Source organism: Cavia porcellus, unplaced genomic scaffold (genome assembly GCF_034190915.1).
Source record: "Cavia porcellus strain 051 isolate PalLab524CR breed Dunkin Hartley unplaced genomic scaffold, mCavPor4.1 scaffold_26, whole genome shotgun sequence".
In the NCBI taxonomy this organism is placed as follows: domain Eukaryota; kingdom Metazoa; phylum Chordata; class Mammalia; order Rodentia; family Caviidae; genus Cavia; species Cavia porcellus.
The window spans coordinates 25,265,586-25,281,295 of NW_026947509.1; positions in this window are offsets into that span (position 1 = coordinate 25,265,586).

Here is a 15,710-nt window from a genome sequence, read left to right on the forward strand (position 1 = left end):
TTTCCTAGATTCTGGTATATTGTTCTGGTATTGTTAATTCTAGGAAAATTTAATTTCTTTCTTGATTTCTTCCTTAACCTATATCCAGTTGTTTAAAATTTCTGTTGCATCTTTTGTGATTTATTTCTAGTATCATAGCATTATTAGCTGATCATGTGCATGAGATAATTTTAATTGTTTTGTATTTATTTAAGCCTTATTTTTGGGTTAGTGTGTAAGTTCCATGTGCTAGTGAGAAGGCTGTGTATCCCTGTTGTAGTAAGGTCCAACATTCGTGCATGTTTATTAAGTCTGTTTGGTTGAAGTTGTGGTTCAGCTCTGACACTTCTTTTGTTGATCTTTTTGTCTAGTTTGTCTAATGGGATTGGGTTCTGAACTCCTCCACTGTGATTGCGCTGATGTTTTTTGATCTTTTATGTTTGATAATGTTTGTTTTATGAAGTTGGGTATACTAGATTTGGTGCCTATATATTTACAACTTTCATCTCTTCCTGTTGAATTTCTCCTTTAATTAATTGTAGCAACTTTTGCCTCCTCTGATCAATTTTAGGTCAAAGTTTACTTTTAGAATAAGTTTGCTTATTCTCCCCTTGTTTGCAGGAGACCACCAAGTCGTATTTCCCTGAGAAATGAAGCCCCTGGCCTCCACCTTTACCTGACCTTTACTTCAGCCCTACCCATTGAATGTGAAGAGCTGGTATAGTAGTTGATGGATTGTGCCAACCTGAGACTCTTAGAAGCCAATTTAGGCTTCGCAATTCTACACGCTAGGGAGTAGAAGGCCCACCCTAGGGTAGCTCACTAGACGAAGGGAAGGAAGAAGAATGGATGAGGTTCTGTTCTTTGAGGCACTGAAACCTCCACCTTCAGCTTGGACATTGTCTCCTGGCTTCCAGCGCAGACTCTTGGGTTCTGTCTTGGACCCTTCAGACTTCCGGCATAGACCTTTCAGCCCTGAATGGCAGACTCATCGGCCTGCTGGTGCAGACTTGCATGGGGCACTGCCGTGAGCTCCAGTTCTTGGACTGAACCCTTCAGCCTCCAGCATGCAGACGCTTTCTGCATGTTTCCTCATCCCACTCTGTGGCTGACTATTGTAAACCACTCTTGTAATTGCTTATGCATTTGTATGTCTTGTGCTATATCTGTTTCTCTAGCAAAACCCTGACTAGTACAGCTGGCTATATTGAAGCAGATGTTCCCTTAACCAGCCAGAAGAATGTGATCCAGTCCCACCAAGGTGCTGATGAGTCTCTGGATAGCAAAGCAGCAGCTTGCAGGTGAGAATAGCACCCCTGCTGACATCTAGAAGGGGGCTCCAGCAAAAGCCTGTGAGATTCCATGGCTAAGAGATGAGATAATATCTCAGCTGAGGTGATGAGACTGGAAAAGAATTCCTGGCAATAAAGGTGCCAGCCTCGAATACATCAAGCTATCTGTGGCACTGCTAATTGGAGGGCCTCTGTGCCTGGTACAAAGGTTCTCTGTTTCTCTTTACAGCCATGCCTACCAAGATTTTTTTTCCACAACACTCTACCAGGACTGTCACTCATCACCCTGATTGGTATCAATAAAAGTTGTGAGTTCTGGGACTCATGGTCTTTTGTTCACTGAGAGCATTGGGTCAGTCCAGAGGCCCAGGAACTGTAGATTTTTCTCTTTGTCTTTTCTATCATGCATATGCCATATTGCTAGGTAGAGACTGATACCTGCCATGGGAGTTTTGGTACCTGTTTACTTTCAGAGTCCTGAAACATAATGCATAGAATGTTTTTCTTTCTTTTTTTTAAATTTTATTTTGAAAGTATACAACAGAACAAGACAGAATAAAGTCAACTAAGACCATACAGTGAAATTGGTATAGAACTTCACAGCAGGTTACTGGGATAACAGTAATAGGTATCACAGTATATTTTGTTATCTTTATAATAGTTATTCTTTCAATCATGTGTATCAAATTGAGATCAAATATAGAACACTATAGAACTTATCAAAACAGAGTATTGAATAGAGCAGTACCATTAATCAGAAAAGAGCAAAACCGTAATAAAAATATTTGCCTTCAAAGAGATGATAGAAGAAGTCCCCCTTATTTGCTATGGTTAACCTCCCAGGAGATGCTCAGATTTCTGGTTCCCATTTGCTAATGGGCGGTGGGGGGGGGGGAGGGTAGGGAAAGTAGGATATTTGACTCTAGGCGATGCATCAGTGGTTTCACTATTGCTTAGCAGGGAGGCAGGCTGGTTGTTTGGTTTCACAGAGTCCTAAGTTCCAACATGGTGTGGATCTCAGGAGCTGCTGCTGGTTCTCCACCTGGAAGGGCCACAGTCTGCCAGACCACCACCGCTTACCAGGGAGGGGAGGTGCTTGCTTTGTTTCCCAGGGTCCTAGGTTCCAACACGGCGTGCGTCTCAGGAGCTCCTGCTGGTTCTCCCCCTGGAAGGGCTGCAGTCTACCACACTGCCATCGATTACCAGGGAGGGGAGGTGCTTGCTTGGCTTCCCAGTGTCCTCATAGAATGTTTTTCATACTTTGATTTTTAGTCTATGAATTTCCTTTCAGATTAAATGTGTCTCTTATATGCAGTAAACTATTGGGCTTTTTATTTTGATCCAGTGTACCAATCTGTGTCTTTTTTTTTTTTTTTTTTCCGGTACGGGGGATCAAATTCACAACCTTGTGCTTGCAAGGCAGATGCTTATGCCACTGAGCTAAATTCTCAGCCCAATCTGTGTCTTTTGACTGGGGAGTTCAGGCTACTTACCATAGAGTTATGCCAGGTGTGATGGCCCATGCCTATCGTCTCAGAACTCAGGAGGTGGAGGTAGGAAGATTGCCACAAGTTTGAGGCCAGTCAGGGCTATATCATGTGTTCAAGATAGGTCTGAACTACATATCAAGACCCTGTCTCAAAACAAAAACAAAAACAAAAACAGAAAAATGCACCGAGATTATTACTGAAAGGTATTGATTTAGACCAGCTGTGGTGGTGCACAAATGTAATCTCAGCACTCAGGAGCCTGAGGCAGAAGAATTGCCACGAGCTTCAGGACAGCCTGGGCTACATGATGAGTGATTTCAAGGCCAGTTTGAATTGCATAGTGAGACCCTGTCTCAAGAAATCAAGCCAAAACAAAACAAAAAATCAACCAACAAACAAAAAGAAGTTCTTTTTCTTTTTTATCGGTACCAGAGATCGAACTCATGACCGCACACTTGCAAGGCAGGTGCTTATGCCACTGAGCTAAATCCCTAGCCCCAAAAAGAAGTTCTTAAAGGTATTGATTTAGTCCTATCATTGCATAATTTTGTGTTGTTGATTCCTTTATTTTCCCCTTTTTGTTTAACTGCTCACCCTGCTAAAGGTGTTCATTCCATCAGACTTTGGTATTGTTGGTTTTATTGTTTCTTAGAAGATGTGCTTGAGAACTCTCTTGAGAAATTTCTAGAGTGTACTACTTTTTTAAAAATTTTATTGTAAAGAGTATGAAACCAAGGAAAATAAAATAGAATAAAGCCAATCAAAACAAAACAGTGCAAGTGATACAGGACTTCAAAACATTAGAAAATCAAAAATAGTTATCATAATGCCTTTTGTAGACTTCAAAAATAGCTACCTTCAGACATAATAAAAATCCTTTTTTAAAAAAAATTTTATTTGGGACTGGGTATTTAGCTCAGCAGCATAAGCACCTGCCTTGCAAGCAGGCGGTCATGAGTTCGATCCCCGGTACCGATGAAAAGAGAAAAAAAATTTTTATTTAAAGAAAGACTAAACAAAAAGAAAATGGGTAGAAATAATACATATGTTCAAAGAAAAAATAAACAGTAAGAAATCACTAGTTGGACTTCCGGAAGAACATGGCAGATAGATAGCAGCAGCTATGGAGGCTCTCTGAGATACCCCGCTTAAAATCCAGGAATGGTGTGGTACGAGGAGTCCTAAGCAGGGGGAGATACACCCTGCCGACCCAGGAATGAACTAAGCTAAGAGAAACAAACTGGAAATCCAATCCTGGTGCTATAACAGGAACAGATAAAATCTCAGTACAGAAGCTAGAACCCGTGCCACTGGAAGCCACGATTTGAATTTCCTGCTGCCACTGCTGCATCCAAATCTGCAGGGCAGGGAGAGAGACACGTGAAAGCTCTGAGAGCAGGAATCTGCAAATGGAGTTGACAGCAGGACTAGCAGGGAGCCCTACATTGACTTGCGGTGAGTGAGCGGAACGGGGACCCTTTCATAGAGTAGGAGGCTCCAGCAAAGGACATACTGGGACCGGGCAGACTTGCCAGAACAGGGCACTGCAGTGACATTAGTCGCATATTCCCCTCTCAAGCGGGATTCGTGGGGAGTGCCTGGCCTGTATGACGCCGCTGACTAAGACCCAGTAGGCTAGCCCAAACCAGGTCCCAGCACCTGGAGGTGCACCCTAGCAGTGAAGTGTTCGGTAGGTTGACCTGGAGGAGCTGGCCCAGCAGAGGCTGCCCAGGTCTGTGTCTCCCTAGTACACTGCAGTGGGCGGGAACACCTAGCCGGCACAATTCAAACAAACTGTAACCGAAAAAGAGAAAAAATTGGGCCTCCTACATTCACTTGTATGGAAGGAACAAAAAGTATGGGAAGAGGAAGCAACAAGAAAGGGTCCTCAGTCCCCAATCCTGAGAACATTGATCCAGGAAAGGTGAATGCAAAGGAGAATGAGGACAGAAAACATGCAATATCAGGCACGGCACCAATTTCTGCTCCATCAGGGTCCCTTGGATCTGCTTTGGGAGAGTGAGACATTTGTCCAGAGACATTTGTTTCTTTGTGTTTTTCATGTTAGTGTGTGTGTGTGTGTGTGTGTACGCCCGCACGTGCATGTGAGTGCTTGCTTGCTGAGAGTTGAGGTCAAATAGAGTGAAGAGATTCTGCTGTTGGCATGAAGATCTGTTTATTTAGACTGTGTTTTCTAGTGGCTTTATTTGTGAAGAGCTATTGTTTACCACTTTAACCTATTCATTTTAATTGTTGTTGGGCCCAGTCACTGTGTTTTGTTTGTTTGTTTATTTTGTCTTTATGAGACAGGGTTTCACTATGCAGTTCATGGTGGCCTCAAACTCACAGCAATCTTCTTGCCTCAGCCTCCCAAAAGCTGGGATTACAGACATATGCCATTATGCCCGGCCAGTCACTATGTTTTAAGTGGAGAAGTCCTACTGATTATAATGGCATCTATAGGTCTGACCATATGTCAATCATGAATATTAAAATTTGTTTTGACAGTTTTGCCTTTTACAGTGCTCTGACAGTCTACATTGTACTATTAGCAGTTATTCTGAAATGTAGAGGAACAGTGGAAGAAAAGAAGGAAGAGGTAAGTCAGTAAGTGGAGAGAGAGAGAGAAAAGAAATGTCAGCAGGTGAAAAACAGATCAGAGGCCAGCGTGTTGGGAGAACAGTATTTTATGGCTGGAGGAAGGGTTAGCACTGAGGGTGCCTGAGAGACTGTTTGTGGAGATTAGAGGAGCGATGCAGAGGAGGGAAACGTAATGAGAAGGTGGAGAACGCTGTGGCATCGTCAGCCCTGTTAATGTATTTTCAGGTAGTTTTATTTGAATCCTCTAAGCGCAGCTCTATTAGGTCATGAACACTATCACTCTGCAAAGCACTAGTGCATTCTCATCCTTTCACACACACACAGGCGCCTGCGCCCTCTGTCTCTCTGTATATTATCACATGAAAGCTAGCGAAGAAGGTAGAGAAGATGGCAGGATAGGGAAAAGGAAGAAGAACAGGAACAAGAAACAGCAGGCCGGGGGGGGGGGAGGAAAAATTTAAAAAAAATAAAAAAGTAAAATAATTATATAAAGAAGCAAGAACTGAAGAAAAGAGAAAGAAAGAAAGAAAGAGAAAAAGAGAAAGGAAACCCAAAGAGAACCTGGAGCAGACAAACAAGCCAGGAAACAACCAGAAGCCCCCCAGCCACCATGTATCCCCAGCGCGTCCAGTTCCCGCCCCAGTAAAGCCAAAATTCAGCCGCAGGTGGCCAGGCCAGCTTCCTCTCTGCGACTGCTTAGCTGCCTGCCCGGGGCTGGTGAGGGCTGGCAGCCCCTCAGACTGGCCTCCCAGCTAGGTGGCCAAGTGTAGACCTTTGTCTCTGTCCCAAGGTCTGACCCACTGGTTACTTTGGCAAGGACAGGATGTTTGTCCAGCGTCTGGTTCGCCGTGAGCCCCTACCAGTGACCTCTCACTCCCACCGCCACGCTGCAGGGCAGATCCTAGGGGCTGTTTCCTCACTGCTCCCAGGGGCAGTCTGTCTGTCACCAGACGCCCTTGGCCCAGGTGACTCAGTCTCTTTGTCCTCAGATGTTCATCTGTCCCTATCCCAAGAGCCCTGCTCCCCCTTCTCTGTGCAATCCACGCTTCCCTGGGGTCCTAACTGTAGCCCACCCTTCTAGGTGGGAGGGAGAGAAGGTAGGGAGCTGGTCGGGGAGTCTGGTTTCTACCTCAGGCTGTTAGAGCTGCTCCCAGAGGGCTGTATTCGCTATTTAAAGGGTGCGGCAGCCCCACTTTCCTTTTTCAACATCCCAGGCATTTGGTTTGATCTAGAGGATTCCTCTTGCCCGGTGGCTACCCAGCATCTCTCCTCTGAGCTTCTCCAGTGCCCTGCCTTCTCTATCAGCCATGGCGGAATCCTTGCAGCATTTTGGATTTTTCACGTCACAAGTCACATCTTTGTGTTTCTTGTTCAGTTCTTGGAGCCCAGACAGGGACACTGCCACTTGAATGAGCACCACCACCACTCCGCGTCTTACAGAAGTGGGCTTCATTTTACTTTGGCCACAGAGGACATGACCAGCAGGTTACAAGTGGTCCCCCAGGGACATGTCAGACAACTGGAGAGAACAGACCCATCAGCAATGCAAGGCTGTGTTTCTCTCACACACACCCTAACACCACCCCCCTGGGAAAAACCCTATTTAAAAGGCCTCAGCCCATAAGACCCAGCTCTGTCCACTCACAGAGGCCCCTCTCAGGTGCAGCACTGGACCCGTGAGTTCTCGGTTCCTCTTTCTTGTGCAGTGCTGGATGGAGACTGACCTGGCGGCCTTCCCACACTGAGCTACAGCCCCGCCCGCCTCGGTCACTTTTGCACCGCTGAGGCACAGCTCCTGACACACGCGAGTTAAAAGAGGACACGTGTACTTGGGCTTGTGGTTACAGCCCACGTGCCGGGGACTGATCTGGGTGGCAGGGGTACAGCGGAGGAAGGGCTGCTGTGTCAGGGCGGCCAGGAAGCAGAGAAGGAGCAACCGTACCTCTAGGCCCCAGAGACCTGCTGCTGTAGGTGCTGGGTGGGCACAGCCACAAGAGGCAGTTGTGGGGAGAGAAGGGTCAGTTCCCCAGGTCTTCGGGAAGGTTAAGCAGGCTGGCAGGAGTGATCTCTACAGGGAGGAGCCAGGGCTGTCACGTCAGTGAGGTGGCCGGGTCTGACAGTGACACCATGTGATGGGTCCTGTGGACAGACTCCAGGCTCCTGTACCCTGGGCTAACAGCTGCAGGTCTGTGCCAGAACAAAAATGTGTCAGTGATGTTGGGGTGAAAGGAAAATAAACTTTGCACAGATAAATCATTTTGGATTTCAGTGTTTATGGTAAATAAAATATAAAGGAGCATTCAAAAAAGAAAAAGAAAGACAATGCAGGATATCAAGGAGAAATTCCACAGAGGTTGTGAGGGACCCGACAGAAAATTGAGAAATGAAAGCCCTGTAAGTTAAATAAAAACTCAGCGAAAATCACCAGCATAGACTTCATCAGGCAGAAGACAGAATTTTAGGCTTGAAGTCACACTTTCTAATTATCACACTGAAAATGAAGAGCAGAGCTGAAATTAATACAGTGGTTGAATCAGAGTTGGTTCTTTGAAACAATAAACGAGATTGATAAATCTTTAGCAAAACTAAATGGAAGGGAAAAGATCTGAATCAGTATAACGAAAGATGAAAAAGGGAATCTTACGATGGACACCAATGAAATCCAGGGAATCCACAGAGACTGCTCTGAAAACTTACGTTCTAATCGATTGGAGAATACAGAGGAAATAGGCAAATTTCTACACATGGAAGACCTACCAAAATTGAACCAAGAAGATATAAAAAGCCTAGACAGAACAATAAAAAGCAATGAGACCGCAGCAGTAATTTTAAAAGTTTTCCAACAAAGAAGCCTAGGACCAGACGGATTCACTGCTGAACTTTCCAGACCATTAAGGAAAAAAACCTAACATCAGTGCTGGTCAAACTATTTCATGCATAGAAAGAGAAGGAACAATTCTAAACCCATTCTATGGACCCAGTATCATCCCGATACCAAAGCCAGACAAGGACACACACAAAAAACAAAACTATAGACCAGCATCCGCAATAAAATATTTGGAAGTTAAACATTTTCAAACAGAATTCAACAACACATTATAAAGATCATATACCATGATCAAGTTGGTTTCATTTCAGAGATGCAAGTATGTTTCAACAAATACAAATCAATAAATGTAATATACTATACGTATAGAATCAAAGATAAAAGTCACATTGATAATTCTCAATTGATATACATAGAAAGTCTTTGACGAAGTTCAACATTCCTTCATGATAAAAGCCCTGAAGAAACTAAATATTGGGGGATCATACCTTAATATAATAAAGGCCACATATGACAAATCCATGCCAACAAACACTGAATGGAGAGAAAATGGAAATCTTATAAAATCCAGAACACTCACCGCTTCTGTCCAACACACTACTGAAATTTTAGAGCAAGTAGATAAAAGAAAGATAAAAGGGATAAAAATAGGGAAATGAGATGTCAAACTATCCTGATTTGCAGAAGATATGATGCTATACATACAAGACCTTCAGATTTACTGGAAAACTTTTATAACTGAGAAGCAAATTAGCAAAATAGTAGGACACAAAAATCAGCATTAAAAAGTGACTGTATTTTCAGGCATTCAGGAGATTTGCACTACATTTCCAGTACTTTTTATTCTTTTTGAGATAGAGTCTCTCTAAATTTTTCAGGCAGGTCTTAGACTCATGATCTTTCTGCCGCGTCCTCCTGAGTGCTGGGATTACAGGTGGACACCTCCAGGCCCAGCTCTGAGTAGCTTCTTTTCTTTTCTTTTTTTCTTCTCTTCTTTCTTTAAACAGGCTCTTGCTATACAGTTCGGCTGACCTTGAACTCTCTGTGTAGCCCCGGTTGCTCTTGATCTTATGATGATCCTCCTGACTCAGCCTCCCGAGTGCTCACATTATAGACATGTACCTCCGTGCCTAGCTTCAATAACATTTCTATATTCCGATAATCTGAGAAAAAAGTCAGGAAGACAATTCTGTTCACAACTTCAAAATAAATAAATTCCTTAGGAATCAACCTAGGTAAGGCGGTAAAGAAGCTCTACAGTAAACATTATAAAATGCTGAGGAAGAAAATTGAAAAAGATTCTAAAAATTGGGAATGGGGCGGAGGTCTAACTCAGCAGCACAGAGCCTGCCTGGCTGTGAGGCTGTGAGTTGATTCTTGGTACAATAAATAAATAAATAAAGTTGGAAAGACCTCACATGTTCCTGGATTGGCACAGTTATGTTTGTTAAAAATGACTATATTACCAATATCAATCTACAGATTCAGTGCAATCCCCTATCAAAATTCCAATAACCATCTTCACGAAACTACCAAAAAAGTCCCCTAAAATTCATCTGGAAATGCGAAAGACACAACAATCTTAAAACAAGAAGAGCGCAACTGGAGGCATCACAGTACGTGCTTTCAAGTTATATTTCCTAGCCACAGTAACAAAACAGCATGGCATTGTCACATTAATATACATGTACACTAAAGGAATAAAAAGAGGATACAAAAACAAACTCAAACTGAGTGTGATGGTGCATACCTATAATCCCAGCACTTGGGAGGCTGAGTCAGGAAGATCACTGTGAGCTCAAAGCCAACCTACACTACCACAGTGTGTTTAAGGCCAGCCTGAACTATATAGTGAAACCTTGTCTCTAAAGAAAAACAAATCAAAAGCTCAAACACCGACAGTCGTCTGATTTTTTTAGACAGATCCTCACTATGTAGTCCTGGAATTTACTGTGATCCTCCTGTCTCAGCCTCTCAAGTGCTGGGATTACAAGTGTGTCACGCACACCTGGCCTCAACCATTTGATTTTTGACAAAGTGGTCAAAAATCTGTGCTGGAGAGAATCAGCCTCTTTAACAAATGGTGCTAGAAAAGCTGGATATTCATATGTGTAAGACTGAAACTAGATCCCTGTTCTTATAGTATACAAAACTCAATTCAAAATGGATCAAGACCTGGGACTTTGAAACTTCTAGGAGGAAAACACAGGACAAACAGTTGAAGCCATAGGCACAAGCAAAGCCTTCCTGAGAAAGACTCTAATAGGACAGGAAATAAGAGGAGGAATCAACAAATGGTGCTGTGCAAAGTTAAGTTTCCTGTACAGCAAAACAAAACAAAAACAAAAACAACCCCACAGAGTGAAGAGAAAATCTAAAGAATGGGAGAAAAACAACCTTGTTAGCTACTCTTCTGGCACAGGGTGAGTATCTATAATGGATGAAAAACCCAAAAAACTTGTTAGGTGTGGTGACATGTATTTGTAATCCCAGCACTCAGGAGGCTGAAGCAGGAGGATTGCAAGTTTGAGGCCAGCCTGGCCTACATATTGAGTTCAGTCCTAAACTATATGAGGTCTGGTCTGAGAGAGAGAGAGAGAGAGAGAGAGAGAGGCAGAGACAGACAGAGAGACAGAGACAGAGAGACAGAGACAGAGGGAAGGAGGTTTTTAAAAATAAAAGTCACTCATGAGGGTTGGAGTCAACTTCCTAAAAGTTCTGTTTGTGTAAACATTTGACCTTCTCCTACGGATCATATTTTCCTGTGTGTTTTGTTTTGTTTTTAAAGAGAGCATTTGGGCTGGAGATTTAGCTCAGTGCCACAAATGCTTGCTTGGCAAACATGAGGTCCTGAGTTCAATCCCCACTACCAAAAAAAAAAGTACAAAAAAAGAGGAATACCTTTAAGCTAGGCATGGTACACACTCTCCCAGCACTTGGGAGGCTAAGGCAGGAGAATTGTTTGCAAATTTGAGACCAGCCTGGGCTACAAAGTGAGCCCAAGTCCACCCTGAACTGCATAGCAAGACCCTGTCTCAAAAAGAAAAGAAGAAGAAGAAGAAGGTGAAGAAGGCTTTAGCCAGGTGTGGTGGTGCACACCTGTGATCCCAGAGTTTGTGAGGCTGAGGTAGAAGGATTTCCATGATTTCAAAACCAGCCTGGACTACATAATGAGAACCTGTCTCAAAACACAAACAAACAATCAGAGAGGATGTTGCTGTGTTTCTCAGGCTGGCCTCAAGTGATCCTCCTGCTTCAGTCTTCTGAGAGGCTGAAATTTAGGATCATGCCACTGTGTCCAGTGTACAAATGTTCTGAATAGCTTACAGAATGGAGGTTTGTTCGTTCTTTTTTTTTTTTTTTTTTTTGAGATAGGGTTTTACCATGTAGCCCAGACTGGCCTCAAACTTGCAGCGATCCTCTGATCTGCCTGCCTCGGCCTCTTGAGTGCTGGGATTACAGGCATGCACCATCACACCTGGCTTGGTGAATATTCCTAAAATGCTTCCATTTACTTTTCCCAGATCCACCAAAGAAATGGCCAACTTTGGTAGCTAGTGCCCTACAGGATGTTTGTTGAATAGCATGGCTGAAAAGTCAGAATCACTTCTGGTTGGCAGGTTGCAGAGTGAATGTTATGCTAGCAGGCATGTAAGCACATCAGCCTGGTTCCTAGCCTCCTTAGAGCTGGGGTAACCGGGTCATTACAGTGAGTGATCGTGTTCTGAAGAGTCTTTTTTTCTCGGCAGTAGTTCTCAACAGTAGGCTTAAAATATTCCGTAAAACACGTGGTCAGCAGATGTGCTCTTCTCCAGATTTTGTTGTTCTGTGTACAGAGCACAAGAGAAGAGATTCAGCATAGTGCCTAAGGTCCTAACACTGCGGATGGTGAGTAAGCACTGACTTCAGTTTAGACACTACCTGATCAGCCCTTCACAAGAGAGTGCTCAGCCTGTCTTTGAAGGGTTTTTTCCTTGACGATACGGGGGTGGAGCCCTGTGGCACTGTACCATCGAGCTGCACCATCAGCCTTTTTATCTTGAGGCAAGGTTTCCCTAAATTGCTTGGGCTAGTCTCAAACTTGAGATCCTCCTGCCTTCTTCTTGTAATAATTCTCACCTTAAGCCAAAAGCTAGGACTGGGTAAGTTTAAAGAGGAAGCAAGGCAAAAGCCAAGACAGGCTGAAAGCTAGGCCTCTTGTTCCAACCTATTAACCTGACAGCCAGGTGCAGGGCTGGGCCACCACACTCGCTCTTTGGAAACCTGAAGTCAGCTGGCTTCTTCCTAGCTATAAAAATCCAACATGGTGAGCCAATCCGCCCTGCCCGTGAGCCAGCCAGTGCATGGGCTGCAGACAAGCAGAGCCTCCCGGCCACAACCTCCATAAGCAACCAAATGCTTTGGAAGATCGCGGCTGAGTTGATAGCAACTAAGGTACAAAAACAATTTAACTCTTGTATGGTTTGATTGATTTTGCAGGCCTACAGCTCGTAGTCTGAGCATCTACTTGGAGGATAGCGATATGCAGTGTGACAACTATTAGAGATTTCCTTTGTCTTCTTTCAGAAAGCCAATACTGTTTTCACTAGTTTGTTTTGCTCCATTCTATTGGTTTGTTTGCTTCAATACTCTGTTTTTATTGGTTTTATTCTGTTCTGTCTTGTTTGATTTTATGTCTGATAGCATAGGTAGTAGTTTCGAAGATAACAAGAGGCATTGTGGTGGGCCAGGGATTTAGCTCAGTTGCATAAGTGCCTGCCTTGCAACACACGGTCGTGAGTTCGAACCCCAGGAACCCCCCCTAAAAAAAAGAGGTAACAGTGGTAACAATGTTGATTTCTTATTATCCTGTTTTGCAGTATTTTTTAATTTTTATTTTTAAGAAATGAATCCAAACAAAACAGAACAGAATAAAGCCAATCAAAATAAAACAGTGAACGATACAGGATTTCAAAGCAAGATGATAGGAAATCTGCAATGGCTACCATAATATATCTTTTTGTCTTTGAAATATCTGCCCATGCCATCAGATATAACAATATCAAACAAACAAAACAGAATAAGATCAATTAAAACAAAACAATGAAAACGATACAGGACTTCAAAACAAAGTAACAGAGAGTTAACAACAGCTACCACCTTCCTTTTTAGACCTTTCTTCCCCTTTCACTTTCTCAATGTCTGTTGTGCATTTTGGGTCCCACTAACTCCTCCAGGTTTTTATACTCCCTAGGGAGGCAACATGATCTTGCGTATGTTGAGTCTGAACCATTTTACCGATGAGCATGATCACAAGTTGCATCCATTTACCTCCAAGAGGACTGTGATTATCCTTCTTTATAGCTGAGTAGCTTTCCATTGTATAAAAGTGCTTTTTTCTGGTTCCCTGTTGCATGAAGCATTGTTTTCTCTATACTTTCAGTCTATAAGTTTTCTTTTGAGGGGGCTGGGGATTTAGTCAGTGGCATAAGTGCCTGCCTTACAAGCAGGCAGTCGTGAATTCGATCCCCTGTACCGATAAAAAAAAAAAAGAAAAGAAAAAAAAATTTCCTTTTGAGTTAATGTGTTTCTTGTATACTGCGTTTTGAAGGATCTTGATTCTTGATCTACTCTGTATCTCTTTTTATTGGTGAATAGAGGCCCTGTACATTAATTGTTATGGCTAACATGCACTGATTTGCCTCTCATACTTTTTCCCTTTCTTTTATTTTTTTGTCTTTTTCATTTTTATTGGTACCAGGGATCGAACTCACAATCGCACACTTGCAAGGCAGGCGCTTATGCCGCTGAGCTAAATCCCCAGCCCCATGCTTTTTCCCTTTCAATCGCTCCCCACTTTTCCCTTCTATTCAATTGTCTGCCCTGCTCAGTGATTTCACTTTGCTGCTAATTCCTGGGACCGTGGTCATTTTTGAATCTGTCTAGAATATCTTTCAGTGCTCTGCAGGGTTAATTTGGTGGTCATGAATTCTTTCTTTCAGTTGTTCATTGTCATGGAAGTATCTTACTTCTCCATCAATTTTGAAAGATAGTTTTTCAGGGTATTCCAATCTGGGTTGGAAGTTATTTTCTTTAAGGACTTGAAATACTTCACTCCAAGCTCTTCTCAACTTGAGGCTTTGTGTTGAGAAGTCTGTCGTGATTCTGATTGGTTTTCCTTTATGGGTAATCTGTTTCTTTTCTCTAACAGCCTTCTAATATGCTGGGAATTTCTGGGATCTTGATTATTATATATCTGGGTATAGATTTATTTTGATTATGACTGTTTGGAGTCCTATGTGTCTTATTTATCTGTATGTCACATCCTTTTCCTATGCTTGGGAAATTTTCTTCTATTACTTCTGTAAATAATCTATGTCATTTTTATTGGCTCTTACTTTTTAATTGACACCTATCATTGTTAAATTATTTTTCTTTGCATCATCTTAGTATTTCCTGGTTCCTTATTTTTAAGAGATCTTTGCTTTCATAATCGCTAACTGCAATCCTGTCTTCAAGGTCTGAAAGTCTGTCGTCAGTTTCTTTTAAGCAGTTTTGCTAGCTTTCAATGGAGTTTCTAATTTCCTGGATCTCTCTTTGAATCTGTTCCATGCATTGTAGTTCCTTCCTGTGTTATTCATTCAAGGTTTCCATCATTTTCCTATGCTCCTCTTTTTTTTTTTAATCTATGTCTTCTTTAGTTATACTCAGCAATTTTTTCATTATGTTTGTCATTTCTTCCTTTACCTGAGCTGTTGTTTCAGATCTGATTACTATTTTACAGCCTCCTGAAGTTGTCTCTTTACGTCAGTTGCTATCTTTTCAGAAGTTTCAGATGTGCAACTTCCAGTTTCTTCCATGTCCACGTCTCCTAGACGTGTTCTGTGTGGGCTAGAGGTCTGAGATTGCTTTTTGCTCTTTTGTCTTGACATTTTCCTGGTTCCTCTAGATGAAGCAATTGTGGGGTCCCAGGCACTTCCTGTGATGGCTGCCTGGCCATGGTATAGGGGAATGGGCCAGGCACCTGGCTTTCTCCTGACTGAGGTCCCAGGGAGGTGGTGCGGTACAGGGACGACTTCTCCAAACACTTGTGGCTCACCAAAATCCCCTGATAGTGGCAGGCATGGGGAGTGTGGCTGGCTGGTTCTCCCATCCCAAGCTGGTTACTGGTCCCCAGTGGTGATGGCAGCTGGCCTTTCAGGGTTATTAATTTGCTTAATTTCAATGTTGTGTGTCAAGGAATAGAGAGGCCTGAGGAGAGGAAGGGAGATGTGGGCACATAAACAACATTTATGAATTTGCTGCCTTGCATGAGTTTGGTTCCTGACTCCCCAAAACAAGTACAATAATAACATCAAGAATGATCAGGGCTGGGGATTTAGCTCAGCGGCATAAGCGCCTGCCTTGCAAGCAGGCAGTCATGAGTTCGATCCCTGGTACCGATTAAAAAAATAAATTATGAGCAGGCCAGGTGTGGTGATGCACTCTTGTAATCCCAGCACTCAAGAGGATGAGGCAGGAAGGTCACTGTTAATTTGAGGC